This window comes from Triticum dicoccoides, chromosome 5B, assembly GCF_002162155.2.
Source record: "Triticum dicoccoides isolate Atlit2015 ecotype Zavitan chromosome 5B, WEW_v2.0, whole genome shotgun sequence".
NCBI lineage: Eukaryota > Viridiplantae > Streptophyta > Magnoliopsida > Poales > Poaceae > Triticum > Triticum dicoccoides.
In genome coordinates this window covers 601,578,618-601,594,344 of record NC_041389.1, presented here as the reverse complement: position 1 = coordinate 601,594,344, position 15,727 = coordinate 601,578,618, and positions in this window count along the sequence as shown.

The following is a 15,727-nucleotide window of genomic DNA, read 5'->3' as shown; positions in this document are numbered from 1 at the left end:
TGCCGCCATCTCAGCCTCCTCCCTCCCTCCTGCCTCCCTACCTTTCCTCCCTCCCTCCCTCCCTCCTGCCTCCCTCCCTTCCTCCCTCCTCCCTTCCTCCCTCACCCATCTATGTTAATTATTTTGAGTAAAATAGAACATACACGTTATATGAACATGTATTTTGAATAAAATAAAATAGAAAAATAGGTGGGATGTAGGTATTTTGAATAGGATAGAAGACTAGTGAATAGGATTTTTTGAATATAAAAAAGTTTTAGTAATATAATTTTTTAGGTATAGAAAATTTTCAATTATAGAAATATATTGGAATGCTACATGAGAAATTTTTAGGTATCAAATTTAGTAATAAAAAAATTTAGTAAGAAAATTTAGGTATAGATTTTTTTTGTAATTTTTATTTTCAATATAGAAATGTATTGGAAAAATTAATTATTTTTATGTCATTATCACTTTGTCATCAAAGAATGCTATATGAGATTTGATGATCTAAATTTTTCACTCGGTGGAATATGCATGCTTTGTAGGGTCATGTCTCCTTGGAGTGATCGCCATCCGAGCAACCTCTACTTCCTCTACACCCGAGTTTGTGAGCTAAAAGTCCACTGATACGTCTCCAACATATCTATAATTTATGAAGTATTCGTGCCATGTTTACAATAATTTTATATGGTTTTGGTATGATTTGCATGGAACTAACCCGGCTGACGCTATTTTCAGCAGAACTACCGTGGTGTTGTTTTTTGTGCAGAAATGAAAGTTCTCCAAACACCGCTAAACTTTTTGTGGATTTTTTATGGACCAGAAGATTATCAATGGGCCAAAGTAGCACCTGGGGTGCCCCGAGGGGGGGGGGGGGTGCAACCCACCAGGGCACGTCTAGGGCCCCAGGCGCGCCCCGGTGGGTTGTGCCCACCTCGGTGACCTCCTGCACCCCCTCTTTGCCATATAAATTCTCAAATATTCCAAAAACCCTCACGGAGACCCTAGATCGGAAGTTCCGCCGCTGCAAGCCTATGTAGCCACGAAAACCAACCGGGAGCCCATTCTGGCACCCTGTCGGAGGGGGAGATCATCACCAGTGGCCATCTTCATCATCCTGACGGCCACCACGATGAGGAGGGAGTAGTTCACCCTCAGGGCTGAGGGTTTGTACCAGTAGCTATGTGTTTAATCTTTCTCTCTCTCACTCTCTCTCTCTCTCTCTCGTGATCTTGAGATGTTGCGATCTTGATATATCATGGGGTTTGTTAACATAGATGGATCAAATGATGTTTCTCCCCTTGCTACCTCTTGAGCTTGTGTTGGTTTTCCCTTGAAGAGGAAAGGGTGATGCAGCAAAGTAGCGTAAGTATTTCCCTCAGTTTTGAGAACCAACGTTTGAATCCAGTAGGAGACAACGCACAAGTCACCGAATACCTGCACAAACAATCAACAACTTGCACCCAACGTGATAAAGGGGTTGTCAATCCCTTCACGGTCACTTGCAAAAGTGAGATCTGATAGAGATAGATAAACGGTAAAGTAAATATTTTTGGTATTTTTGGTTTGTAGATTGGAAAGTAAAGATTGCAAAATAGTAGATCGGAAATTAGCAAGATGTAAACAAGATTCAATAATATGGAGAAGAGACCCGGGGGCCATAGGTTTCACTAGTGGCTTCTCTCAAGATAGCAAATATTATGGTGGGTGAACAAATTACTGTCGAACAACTGATAGAAAAGCGCATAATTATGACGACATCTAAGGCAATGATCATGAACATAGGCATCACGTCCGTGTTAAGTAGACCGACTCCTGACTGCATCTACTACTATTACTCCACACATCGATCGCTATCCAGCATGCATCTAGAGTATTAAGTTCATAAAAAACGGAGTAATGCATTAAGAAAGATGACATGATGTAGAGGAATTAACTCAAGCAATATGATGAAAACCCCATCTTTTTATCCTCGATGGAAATAATACAATACAAAGCTTGCTGCCCTAGTGTCACTGGGAAAGGACACCGCAAGATTGAACCCAAAGCTAAGCACTTCTCCCATTGCAAGAAAGATCAATCTAGAAGGCCAAACTAAACCGATAATTTGAAGAGACTTGCAAAGATATCAAGTCATGCATATAATAATTCAGAGAAGAACCAAATATTATTCATAGATAATCTTGATCATAAATCCACAATTCGTCGGATCTTGTCAAACACACCGCAAAAGAGTATTACATCGAATAGATCTCCAAGAATATCAAGGAGAACATGGTATGGAGAATCAAAGAGAGAGAAGAATCCATCTAGCAAATAACTATGGACCCGAAGGTCTGAGGTAAACTACTCACACTTCATCGGAGAGGTAATGGTGTTGATGTAGAAGCCCTCCGTGATCGAATCCCCCTCCGGCAGGACGCGCGGAAAAGGTCCCTAAATGGGACCTCATGGGTATAGAAGGTTGCGGCGGTGGAAAAGTGGTTTTGTGGCTCCCCCTGATGTTTTTAGGGTATAAGAGTATATATAGGCAAAGGAACTAGGCCAGGGGATCTAAAAGGGGCCCGAGAGGGTGGGGGCACACCCTACCCCCTGGGTGCGCCCTCCTGCCTCGTGGCTGCCTCGTTGCGTCTCCGACTTCATCTCCAAGTCTTCTAGTTTCCTTTCGGTCCAAGAAAGATCATCGCGAAGGTTTCATTCCGTTTGGACTCCGTTTGGTATTCCTTTTCTGCAAAACTCTAAAATAGGCAAAAAAAACTGGAACTGGACCCTCGGTTAATAGGTTAGTCACAAAAATAATATAAAATAGCATATAAATGCCTATTAAACATCCAAAATAGATAATATAATATCATGGAACAACAAAAAATTATAGATACGTTGGAGACGTATCAAGCATCCCCAAGCTTAATTCCTGCTCGTCCTTGAGTAGGTAAATGATAAAAATATATTTTTTGATGTGGAATGCTACCTAACATATTTATCCATGTAATTTTCTTTATTGTTGCATAAATGTTCAGATTTGAAAGATTCGATACAAAAGTTTAATGTTGACATAAAAACAATAATACTTCAAACATACTAACAAAGCAATAATGTCTTCTCAAAATAACATGGCCAAAGAAAGCTATCCCTACAAAATCACATAAGCTGGTTATGCTCTATCTTCATCACACAAAATATTTAAATCATGCACAACCCCGATGACAAGCCAAGCAATTGTTTCATACTTTTCATGTTCTCAAACTTTTTCAATCTTCACGCAATACATGAGCGTGAGCCATGGATATAGCACTATAGGTGGAATAGAATGGTGGTTGTGGAGAAGACAAAAAAGAGAAGATACTCTCACATCAACTAGGCGTATCAACGGGCTATGGAGATGCCCATCAATAGATATCAATGTGAGTGAGTAGGGATTGCCATGCAACGGATGCACTAGAAGTGTATGAAAGCTCAAAAAGAAATTAAGTGGGTGTGCATCCAACTTGCTTGCTCACAAAGACCTAGGGCATTTTGAGGAAGCCCATCTTTGGAATATACAAGCCAAGTTCTTATAATTAAAATTCCCACTAGTATATGAAAGTGACAACATAGGAGACTCTTTATCATGAAGATCATGGTGCTACTTTGAAGCACAAGTGTGGAAAAAGGATAGTAACATTGCCCCTTCTCTCTTTTTCTCTCATTTTTTGGGCCTTGTCTTTTTTATGGCCTCTTTTTTTTCCGTCCAAAGTCTCATCCCAACTTGTGGGGGACTCATAGTCTCCATCATCCTTTCCTCACATGGGACAATGCTCTAATAATGAAGATCATCACACTTTTATTTACTTACAACTCAAGAATTACAACTCAATACTTAGAACAAAGTATGACTCTATGTGAATGCCTCCGGCGGTGTACCGGGATGTGCAATGATTCAAGAGTGACTTGTATGGAAAAATTATGAACGGTGGCTTTGCCACACACACGATGTGAACTACATGATCATGCAAAGCAATATGACAATGATGAAGTGTGTCATAATAAACGGAATGGTGAAAAGTTGCATGGCAATATATCTCGGAATGTCTATGGAAATGCCATAATAGGTAGGTATGGTGGCTGTTTTGAGGAAGGTATTATGTGGGTGTAAGGTATCAGCGAAAATTGCGCAACACAAGAGAGGCTAGCAATGGTGGAACAGTGAGAGTGCCTATAATCCATGGACTCAACATTAGTCATAAAGAACTCACATACTTATTGCAAAAATCTATTAGTTATCAAAATGAAGTACTACACGCATGCTCCTAGGGGGATAGATTGGTAGGAAAAGACCATCGCTCGTCCCTGACCGCCACTCATAAGGAAGACAATCAATAAATAAATCATGCTCCAACTTCATCACATAACGGTTCACCATACGTGCATGCTACGGGAATCACAAACTTTAACACAAGTATCTCTCAAATTAACAACTACTATACTAGCATGAATCTAATATCACCATCTTCATATCTCAAAACAATCATAAAGAATCAAACTTCTCATAGTATTCAATGCACTTCATATGAATTTTTTTATTATATCCATCTTGGATGCCCATCATATTAGGACTAGTTTTATAACCAAAGAAAATTACCATGCTGTTCTAAAAGACTCTCAAAATAATATAAGTGATTCATGAGAGTTCAATAATTTCTATAAAATTAAACCACTGACGTGCTCTAAAATGATATAAGTGAAGTACTAGAGCAATATTGTCTAGCTCAAAAGATATAAGTGAATCACATAGAGTATTCTAATAAATCACGATTCATGCGTGTCTCTCCCAAAAGGTGTGTACAGCAAGTATGATTGTGTTAAAATAAAAACCAAAGACTCAAATCATACAAGACGCTCCAAGCAAAACAAATATCATGTGGTGAATAAAATTATAGCCTCGAGTAAAGTTACGGATAAATGAAGACGAAAGAGGGAATGCCTTTCGGGGCATCCCCAAGCTTAGGCTTTTGGTTGTCCTTGAATTTTAACTTGGGATGCCTTGGGCATCCCCAAGCTTAGGCTCTTTCTACTTCTTATTCCAAAATCCAGCAAATCCTTACCCAAAACTTGAAAACTTCACAACACAAAACTTCAACAAAACATCTCATGAGCTCCGTTAGTATAAGAAAATAAACCAACACTTTAAGGTACCGTTGTGAACTCATTCTTTATTTATATTGGTGTAATATATACTGTATTCAAACTTCTCCATGGTTCATACCCCCCGATACTACTCATAGATTCATCAAAATAAGCAAACAACATGCGAAAATCACAATCTGTCAAAAACTGAACAGTCTGTAGTAATCTATAACTTTCGAATACTTCTTTAACTCCAAAAATTCTTAAATAAATTGGTAGACTTGAGAAATGTTTCTATTAATCTTCTTCAAAAATAATCAACTTAAAGTCACTCTTTTGTAAAAACTGATGGCTAATCTCGTGAGCGCAAAGTTTCTGTTTTTTTCCAGCAAGATCAAATTAACTTTCACCCAAGTCTTCCCAAAGGTTCTACTTGGCACAAACACTAATTAAAACATAAAACCACATCTAACCAGAGGCTAGATGAGTTATTTATTACTAAACAAGAGCAAAAACTAAAGAAAAAAATAAAATTGGGTTGCCTCCCAACAAGCACTATCGTTTAACGCCCCCAACTAGGCATAAAAACATGAATAGATATATGTATTGCTATCTTTGGTATGCAATCCATAAGTGGCTCTCATAATAGATTCATAAGGCAATTTAATTTTATTCCTAGGAAAGTGTTCCATGCCTTTCCATAATGGAAATTGGAATCTAATGTTTCCTTCTTTCATATCAATAATTGCACCAATCGTTCTAAGGAAAGGTCTACCAAGAATAATAGGACATGTAGGATTGCAATCTATATCAAGAACTAATAAAATCTATGGGTACATAATTCCTATTTTCAACAATAAGAACATCATTAATCCTTACCATAGGTTTCTTAATGGTGGAATCCGTAAGATGCAAAATTTAAAGAACAATCATCAAATTCATGGAGACCTAACAACTCACACAAAGTTTATGGAGTCGTGGAAACACTAGCACCCAAATCACATAAAGCATAACATTCATAATCTTTAATCTTAATCTTAATAGTAGGTTCCCACTCATCATAAAGTCTTCTAGGTATAGAAACTTCTAGTTCAAGCTTTTCTTCACAAGATTGCATTATAGCATCAACGATATGTTTAGTAAAAGCTTTGTTTTGATTATAAGCATGAGGAGAATTTAACACGGATTGCAACAAGGAAATACAATCTATTAAAGAACAATTATCATAATTAAATTCCTTGAAATCCAAAATAGTGGGTTCATTGCTACTTAAAGTCTTGACCTCTTCAATCCCACTTTTATCAATTTTTGCATCTAGATCTAAAAACTCTGAATCATTGGGACGCCTTTTAATTAAAGTTGACCCATCTCCAGTCCCATCTTTATCAAGATTCATATTGGAAAACAAAGATTTAGTAGGAGTCACATCAATCACTTTTAGGTCTTCATCATTATTATTCAGAGTCTCCGGTTTAGCGGCCATCTTATTAACTAAGGTGGCTTGTTTATCAGAAATTTGGCCTACTAAATTTTCAAGATGAGCAAACTGAGATTTCAAACCATAAAATTCTTTAGACATGTCATCGAGCTCTTTATTCATATACTCCATAAAACTTTTTTGTCCCTTAAGCTTGTTTCTGAAGAAATTATTATGCTCAAATTGTAAAGACATAAAGCTTCTAACATTGTTTTCAATTTCTTCCCACCTCCTAAGGTGAGGATCAACACTTTTTGGCAGAGCCATCAAAGCAAACAGACACACCAACACACAAGCACACAAGAAGCAAGCAAAAAGACACGAACGGAAGAGAGGCGAAAAAAAGGCAAAGGTTTTTGAAAATCGTTTTAGAAGTGGGGGAGAGGAAAATGAGAGGCGAATGGCGAACAATGTAATGCAAGGGAGAAGAGTTTATGATGGGTACTTGGTATGGCTTGACTTGACGTAGATCTCCCTGGCAACGGCGCCATAAATCCTTCTTGCTACCTCTTGAGCTTGCGTTGGTTTTCCCTTGAAGAGGAAAGGGTGATGCAGCAAAGTAGCGTAAGTATTTCCCTTAGTTTTGAGAACCAAGGTATCAATCCAATAGGAGACAACACACAAGTCACTGAATACCTGCACAAACAATCAACAACTTGCACCCAAGGCGATAAAGGGGTTGTCAATCCCTTCACAGTCAGTTGCAAAAGTGAGATCTGATAGAGATAGATAAACGGTAAAGTAAATATTTTTGGTATTTTTAGTTTATAGATTGGAAAGTAAATATTGCAAATAGTAGATCAGAAACTAGCAAGATGTAAACGAGATTCAGTAATATGGAAAAGAGACCCGGGGGCCATAGGTTTAACTAGTGGCTTCTCTCTAGATAGCAACTATTATGGTGGGTGAACAAATTACTGCCGAGCAATTGATAGAAAAGCGCATAATTATGACGACATCTAAGGCATTGATCATGAACATAGGCATCACGTCCGTGTCAAGTAGACCGACTCCTGCTTGCATCTACTACTATTACTCCACACATCGACCGCTATCCAGCATGCATCTAGAATATTAAGTTCATAAAGAATGGAGTAACGCATTAAGAAAGATGACATGATGTAGAGGAATTAACTCAAGCAATATGATGAAAAACCCATCTTTTTATCCTCGATGGAAACAATACAAAACGTGCCTTGCCGCGCCTAGTGTCACTGGGAAAGGACACCACAAGATTGAACCCAAAGCTAAGCACTTCTCCCATTGCAAGAAAGATCAATCTAGTAGGCCAAACTAAACCGATAATTTGAAGAGACTTGCAAAGATATCAAATAAGCATATAAGAATTCAGGGAAGAACCAAATAATATTCATAGATAATCTTGATAATAAATCCACAATTCATCGGATCTCAGCAAACACACCGCCAAATAGTATTACATCGAATAGATCACCAAGAACATCGAGGAGAACATGGTATTGAGAATCAAAGAGAGAGAAGAAGCCATCTAGCTAATAACTATGGACCCGAAGGACTGTGGTAAACTACTCACGCTTCATCGGAGAGGTAATGGTGTTGATGTAGAAGCCCTCCGGGATTGAATCCCCCTTTGACAGGACGCCGGAAAAGGTCTCTAGATGGGATCTCATGGGTACAGAAGGTTGCGGTGGTGGAAAAGTGGTGTCTTGGCTCCTCCTGATGTTTTTAGGGTATATGAGTATATATAGGTGAAGGAACTAGGTCAGCGGAACTACGTGGGGCCCACGAGGGTGGGGGCACGCCCTACCCCCCTGGGCGCACCCTCCTGCCTCGTAGCTGCCTCGTTGCGTCTCCGACTTCATCTCCAAGTCTGATGGTTTGCTTTCGGTCCAAGAAAGATCATCGTGAAGGTTTCATTTCGTTTGGACTCCGTTTGGTATTCCTTTTCTGCAAAACTCTAAAATAGGCAAAAAAAAACATAAACTGGCACTGGGCCCTCGGTTAATAGGTTAATCCCAAAAATAATATAAAATGGCATATAAATGCCTATTAAACATCCAAAGCAGATAATATAATAGCATGGAACAATAAAAAATTATAGATACTTTGGAGACGTATCACCCCTCTCTACTCTTGTTGTGATGAATTGAGTCTTTACCCTTTGAAGTTTTGTCTTGTCGAATTGAATGTTTAGATCTGAGAACACATGATATATGTCTTGCATATGAATACCCATGGTGACAACGGGGTATTATTTTGATTCACTTGATATATGTTATGGCACTCAACTTGCGGATTCCCGAGGTGACTTTGGGGTAATTTATGCATAGGGGTTGATGCACGTTTTTATTATCTTTTCTCTGATAGAAACTTTGGGGTATCCTTGTAGTTCTTTGTGTGGATTGAGTATTATGAATCTGAAATTGTTTGATACATATCGTATAATTAACTCACGGGTACTCGTGGTGACATTGGGGTATCTAGGTGACACTAGAGTTGGTTGATATGTATCATATGGTGTTATTTTAGTACGAACTCTTGATTCGATCGATCGGAAAAAATAGCTTGGTGTTATTTTAGCATGAACTCTAGGATAGATTGATCAGAAAGAATAACTTTGAGGTGGTTTAGTAGCCTGCAAACAATTACTATTTGTTTTTCTCCGCTAATAGGAACTTGAGAGTGATTCTTTATTGCAATTTGAGGGATAATCATATGATCCAACTATGTTAGCATTGTTGAGAGATTGCACTAGTGAAAGTATGCACCCTAGGCCTCATTTTCCATCATTGCAATACCGTTTGTGCTCCGCTTTATCATTTACTACCTTGCTGTTTTTTATTGTTCGCACTACAAAAACTCATATCTACTATCCATACTACACTTTTATCATCATCTCTTCGCCGAACTAGTGCACCTATACAATTTGCTATTGTATTGGGTGTGTTGGGGACACAAGAAATTTCTTGTATTTGATTGTAGGGTTGCTTGAGAGAGACTATCTTAATCCTACGCCTCCCACGGATTGATAAACCTTAGGTCATCCACTTTAGGGAAAATTGCTACTGTCCTACAAAACTCTGCACTTGGAGGACCAACACGTGTCTACAGGAAGAAAGTTGCACTAAGGGGTTGTGCATACAAACAAATAAGCGCATGGCAACCTCTGTTTCCCTCTGTGAAGGGCCTATCTTTTACTTTTCAGTATTTACTTTTATGCAAAGAGTCAAAGTATTTCTCTCTATTCCTTTTTGTTTTTCTATTTTGGCAAGCATCATGTGGTGAGGAAAGATCTAGGCATATATGTCCAGTTGGATATGGGTAACATGATTTATTATTGTTGACACCACCCTTGAGGTGAATACGTTGGGAGGCAAGATTATAAGACCCTATCTTTCTATGTGTACGGTTGAAACGTTTTGCTCATGTGTATGAGGTGAGTGTTAGCAATCATAGAAGACTATGTGATGGTTGAGTATGTGGAGCTCTTACTTAGACTCTGTTGAATAAGTTGAATTGCAATTGCTTGGTGACTGAGAACATAGGTTGTTGAGTTTCAAGAGAATTCATTGTTTGAACCTTAACATGTGAATTGGTTGCTACTTGGCCATGAGAAGTTTTATAAGAAAGAATTGATGTTATGATGCAGGGAAAAGTGATTGAAATTTTCATTGATCAAACTTGTGCACTTTCCTAGCATTCACACTTCATAAATTATTTCTTTTATCATTTACCTACTCGAGGACGAGTAGAAATTAAACTTGGGGATGCTGATACGTCTCCAACATGTCTATAATTTATGAAGTAGTCATGCCATGTTTACAATAATTTTATATGGTTTTGGTATGATTTGCATGGAACTAACCCGGACTGACGTTGTTGTCAGCAGAACTACAGTGGTGTTGTTTTTTGTGCAGAAATGAAAGTTCTCCAAACACGCGAAACTTTTTGTGGATTTTTTATGGACCAGAAGACTATCAATGGGCCAGAGCAGCACCTAGGGGATTCTTCGAGGGGGGCACAACCCACCAGGGCGCGCCTAGGCCCCCAGGCGCGCCCCGGTGGGTTGTGCCCACCTCGATGGCCTCCCGCACCCCCTCTTCGCCCTATAATTTCTCAAATATGCTAAAAACCGTTACGGAGACCCTAGATCGGAAGTTCCACTGCCGCAAGCCTCTGTAGCCACCGAAAACCAATCGGGAGCCTGTTCCGGCACCCTGCCGGAGGGGAAGATCATCACCGGTGGCCATCTTCATCATCCTAGTGGCCACCACGATGAGGAGGGAGTAGTCCACCCTCGGGGCTGAGGGTTTGTACCAGTAGCTATAAGTTTAATCTCTCTCTCTCTCTCTCTCTCGTGATCTTGAGATGCCACGATCTTGATATACCATGGGCTTTGTTAACATAGATGGATCATATGATGTTTCTCCCCTCTCTACTCTTGTTGTGAGGAATTGAGTCTTTACCCTTTGAAGTTTTGTCTTGTTGGATTGAATGTTCAGATCTGAGAACACATGATATATGTCTTGCATATGAATACCCGTGGTGACAATGGGGTATTATTTTGATTCACTTGATATATGTTATGGCACTCAACTTGCGGATTCCCGAGGTGACTTTGGGGTAATCTATGCGTAGGAGTTGATGCCTATTTTTATTATTTTTTCTCCGATAGAAACTTTGGGGTCTCCTTGTAATTCTTTGTGTGGATTGAGTATTATGAATCTGAAATTGGTTGATACATATCGTATAATTAACTCATGGGTACTCGCGGTGACATTGGGGTATCTAGGTGACACTAGAGTTGGTTGATCTGTATCATATGGTGTTATTTTAGTATGAACTCTTGATTAGATCGATCGGAAAGAATAGCTTACTGTTATTTTAGTACGAACTCTAGGATAGATTGATCGGAAAGAATAGATTTGAGGTGGTTTCGTACCCTACAAACAATTTATGTCTTTTGTTCTCTGCTAATAGGAACTCGGGAGTGATTCTTTATTGCACTTTGAGGGATAATCATATGATCCAACTATGTTATCATTGTTGAGAGATTGCACTAGTGAAAGTATGCACCCTAGGCCTCATTTTCCATCATTGCAATACCGTTTGTGCTCCGTTTTATCATTTACTACCTTGCTGTTTTGTATTGTTCGCACTACAAAAACTCATATCTACTATCCATACTACACTTTTATCACCATCTCTTCGCCGAACAAGTGCACCTATATAATTTGCTATTGTATTGGGTGTGTTGGGGACACAAGAGATTTCTTGTATTTGATTGCAGGGTTGCTTGAGAAGGACTATCTTCATCCTACACCTCCCACGGATTGATAAACCTTAGTCATCCACTTGAGGGAAAATTGCTACTGTCCTACAAAACTCTGCGCTTGGAGGCCCAACACGTGTATACAAGAATAAAGTTGCGTTGTATACATCATCCACCTCCTCATTCTCTGCTCCTCATTGTTGAATAGAGTAGAACTAGAGTAGAAATATATTGAAATGTTTTTGTCAATATTGAACCATTGAAATGCAATCAGCACAAGTTTATACTCATGTGCGAATGTGGGAAAATTTGAGTGGCCTATGTTTTGCCTGAGTGTCGATTCATTTCCATTCCAGCAAATTTCAGGCGCTCGATATGTCCTATTTTAGCAAAGGTCATGCCAGATTTTTCTGTGAATTTAAGCATGACTTGTGCTAGAATATGTAGGAAACATCGAGTGCCCCAGATTTGCTAGAAAGAGAATTAAACGACATTTTGAGTTGACTTTAAGTCTGTCGGGGCTCCATACATGACAGTCAAAAATTTAGTGAGGGAGAGTCTCCACCATATATGAGAGAAGAATAATGCCGACTGTTGTCGTGGGGGTCGCTTCTCCTTCTTCTCTTTGTGCTAGACCTTTGTTATGCACTAAGGGGAAGAAGGAGTAACGACCATCATCGATGGTCAAAAAATCGATGAGGGAAAGTCCACCATATATGAGAGAAGAAGAATGCCGACTATTGTCGTGGGGGTCGCTTCTCCTTCAATTCCTTGTGCTAGATATTTGTAATGCACTAGGGAAAGGAGGAGTAACGACCATCACCGAAGGTCACAATATCAGAGAGGGAGTGCCCACCATATACGTGAGATAAGATTTTAGGAAGGAAGACTCGACAGACCAAAAGTCAACCCGTTGCATATTGAGTAATAGTGATCTCTGTGTTGATTTTCCTGGTAGTTGCCTTCGACTGATTTTCAATGTTTCAAATATGAACATATATAGGAAATGCAGAACGACGAAAGGGAATTCGATATGTGCGAATACTGTGAAGACGAGTGCGGCATGTGCGACATGCCTCACCTAGTTGGTGGTAGGCGCTTCAGAATCGTGCTGGATGAGAACTTCGAAGTGGATACAGTAAGTCACTACGACAAGTCTTTTTTCGTAATTAAAGCATGACTTCTGCTACTTTTGCTTCTTTTGCTTCAACTTACAATTTTATTTTTTTACAATTCTACTAGCGTATCCCCTGCCATGCAAGAATCTATGTCTTGGATAAGATTGGTTTCGGTACTATCGAAAGTATGGAGCTAAAGAGAGTTCACTTGAGGACCGAGCAAGGTTATACTTTTGCCGTAAAATTATACAATGCAGACACCTACTCCTATTTTGAATGCAAAAATTGGAGAGCACTATGCAAGGTTTATGCATTTGAGTCTAATATGCTTATCACCTTTGATATTCGTCCGGAAGATGAAATTGAAGGTAATATCGATATCTGGGTCGATGCGCAGACGCCTCCAGTTCTACCATTATGTGAGTTTCTCAACCATTTTTACTAAGTAATTTATATTGTTTATTTAAAAATAGTTGACAACTAATTTCTATTGACAACTTAGTTCCATTCAAGCAAACATGTCCAGCGCTTGGTAGACAACACCTACTACTGTCCCGGGGCTGAATTAAAATCGAGGAGATATGTCATTATGTTTCATGGCCTGAGGATCTTGATACTGTCAAGACATGTTATTTTCCTAGACTTCGAGATATTAGTACTCAAAACGTGCGACCACTAGTGTTTGTATTGAACTACGGTCACATCTATTTAGGAAAGATGGTCAGATTTTTACTATTTGTCCTCAGTGTATCTTTTGCATACATTATTTTTTAAGCTAAACTTCGTTGCTAAGTATGTTACTATGATGTTCATCAACAGGGACTCCCGATGAGTGTTGTGCCTCATTGGATCAAGCCTAAAGGTCGCATGACAATGGTTAGCTTATGACCAAGATATCCTGCATTGCACATGAGTGCATTCATCATTTATCGAAGCCAGCAAGTCTTAATAGTCAAAGACTGGAGCAAAATTATGAATGATCGCAGCAGAGAAGTACCAGGGGGCAGCAATCAGAAGCGCAGTCCACAATTAGGAGACAAGTTCATCTGCATGCTCCAATATGATGAAGCAGGAGTGCTACACATATTTTATGATACTTTGCCTGAGAGAGAGCAGCAGGAGTGATTAGCTAGCTAGAATGAGTTTGAAGATGATGATGTGCTACAGAATGACTATGATGATTAAATAGCTAGTGTTTGTGGTCATGACTATGATGATTATTATTAGCTAGTGTTGGTGGTGATTAGATAGCCACTGTAACTAGTGTTGGTGGTGACACTACTAGAAAAAGGGTTGTTAGTGGCGCACCTGTTTTTGCTATTAATGATGCACTACAAGTGTGCCACTATTAACACGCCACTAGTAACAAATAGTAATGGCGCGCCTCTGTTGCGCCACTAGTATTCCAGATAATAGTGGCGCACCACGTAGTGCGCCATTACTATGTCCACCAGTGTGCCATTACTATGCCTCCAAGGGGGCCATATTTTCCTTGTGCTCTAGGTTACTAATGGTGCACTTTCAGATAATGCGCCACTGGTGTGTTTATTTCAGTGCGCCACTAAAGTGCAATATGGTGCGCCACTACTATGAATATTAGGAATTGTTTCTTTTCTGATATTTGCACAGGTTACAAAATACATTACTGCACAGAATATAAACAACACAACATATAAACAGCTGATTTATCGAATACAATAGAAGATTAATATCCGAATACAATTCATCATATTAGTCTCTGAATTCAAAATACCGAACAAAGTTAGAACATTACAAGTCTCGAGACCGCGAGTAGCGAGTTTGTCTTCACATTACAAGTCAATATCGATCATCTAAACTACCATAACATAGAAGAGAGCTGCGGTCATCATGATGAGCATCATCGCGATGAAACAGGTCTTCATCCGGTTTCTCCAATGCTCCCTCCTCTCTCCCGCTAGATAGCGCGCGTATCTAGCTTCCGCCTCCGCCCTAGTGGTGTACCCTTTGTAACTGTTACCGCTGAAACGGTGAACCTGTCTCCGACACTCCTCCCGGTCGTCATAGACTCCGGGAACCTTACCCTTGTACACGACATACGACGACATGTCTATGCACTAGACAAACAAAACGTTAGTAGCAATTCACAGACAATACATAAGCAATATATAAGTATGCAACAAAAGGATCGGAAGAGAAAAGAAACACATTAATATCACGATTCTTGGTCCTACTAATAAATAGCATCGATTACATATAAGTTGAACGACTGTCCAAACTAAAGAGACATACAAGTTCATTAAAGTTTAATTACAACATGAGCTAATCGACATTTCAGAACTACATAGCATCACTACTTTCGACTCGACTCAGGGACCGGAGCATGGATGAAGCTGTCGTCTATCGTGATGATCATGAAATCGCGGTCGTTGTCAGCCTGCATTTGTAGCATTGTTTCTATCTCACTATTGGACGGTTGATATCTGAGGTAGAACTACCCCGATGTACGAAGGACATCTTGATGGATGATTTCCGCAAACTCCGTCTGGATGCGAAAGAATTCTTGTCTGATGTCCTCGTCCTGGATTGCCGACAAGCGTGCGGCCCAATCTTTGAGATTAGTTGGTAGCAGAAGGTGATTATGGTCACGCACGATCACCTGCATGTGATAGAGGGCGTAGTAGGCATCCTTCTGACCGCCAAGCGGCTGTTTGACGCAGGGGAACGTCGTATTGTGGGTGAACACGTGCTTGCCGTACCTACAAATTGGCCTCCTGAAGGTGCCTCCAGATCTGGCGTAGCCGGGGAGAGCTT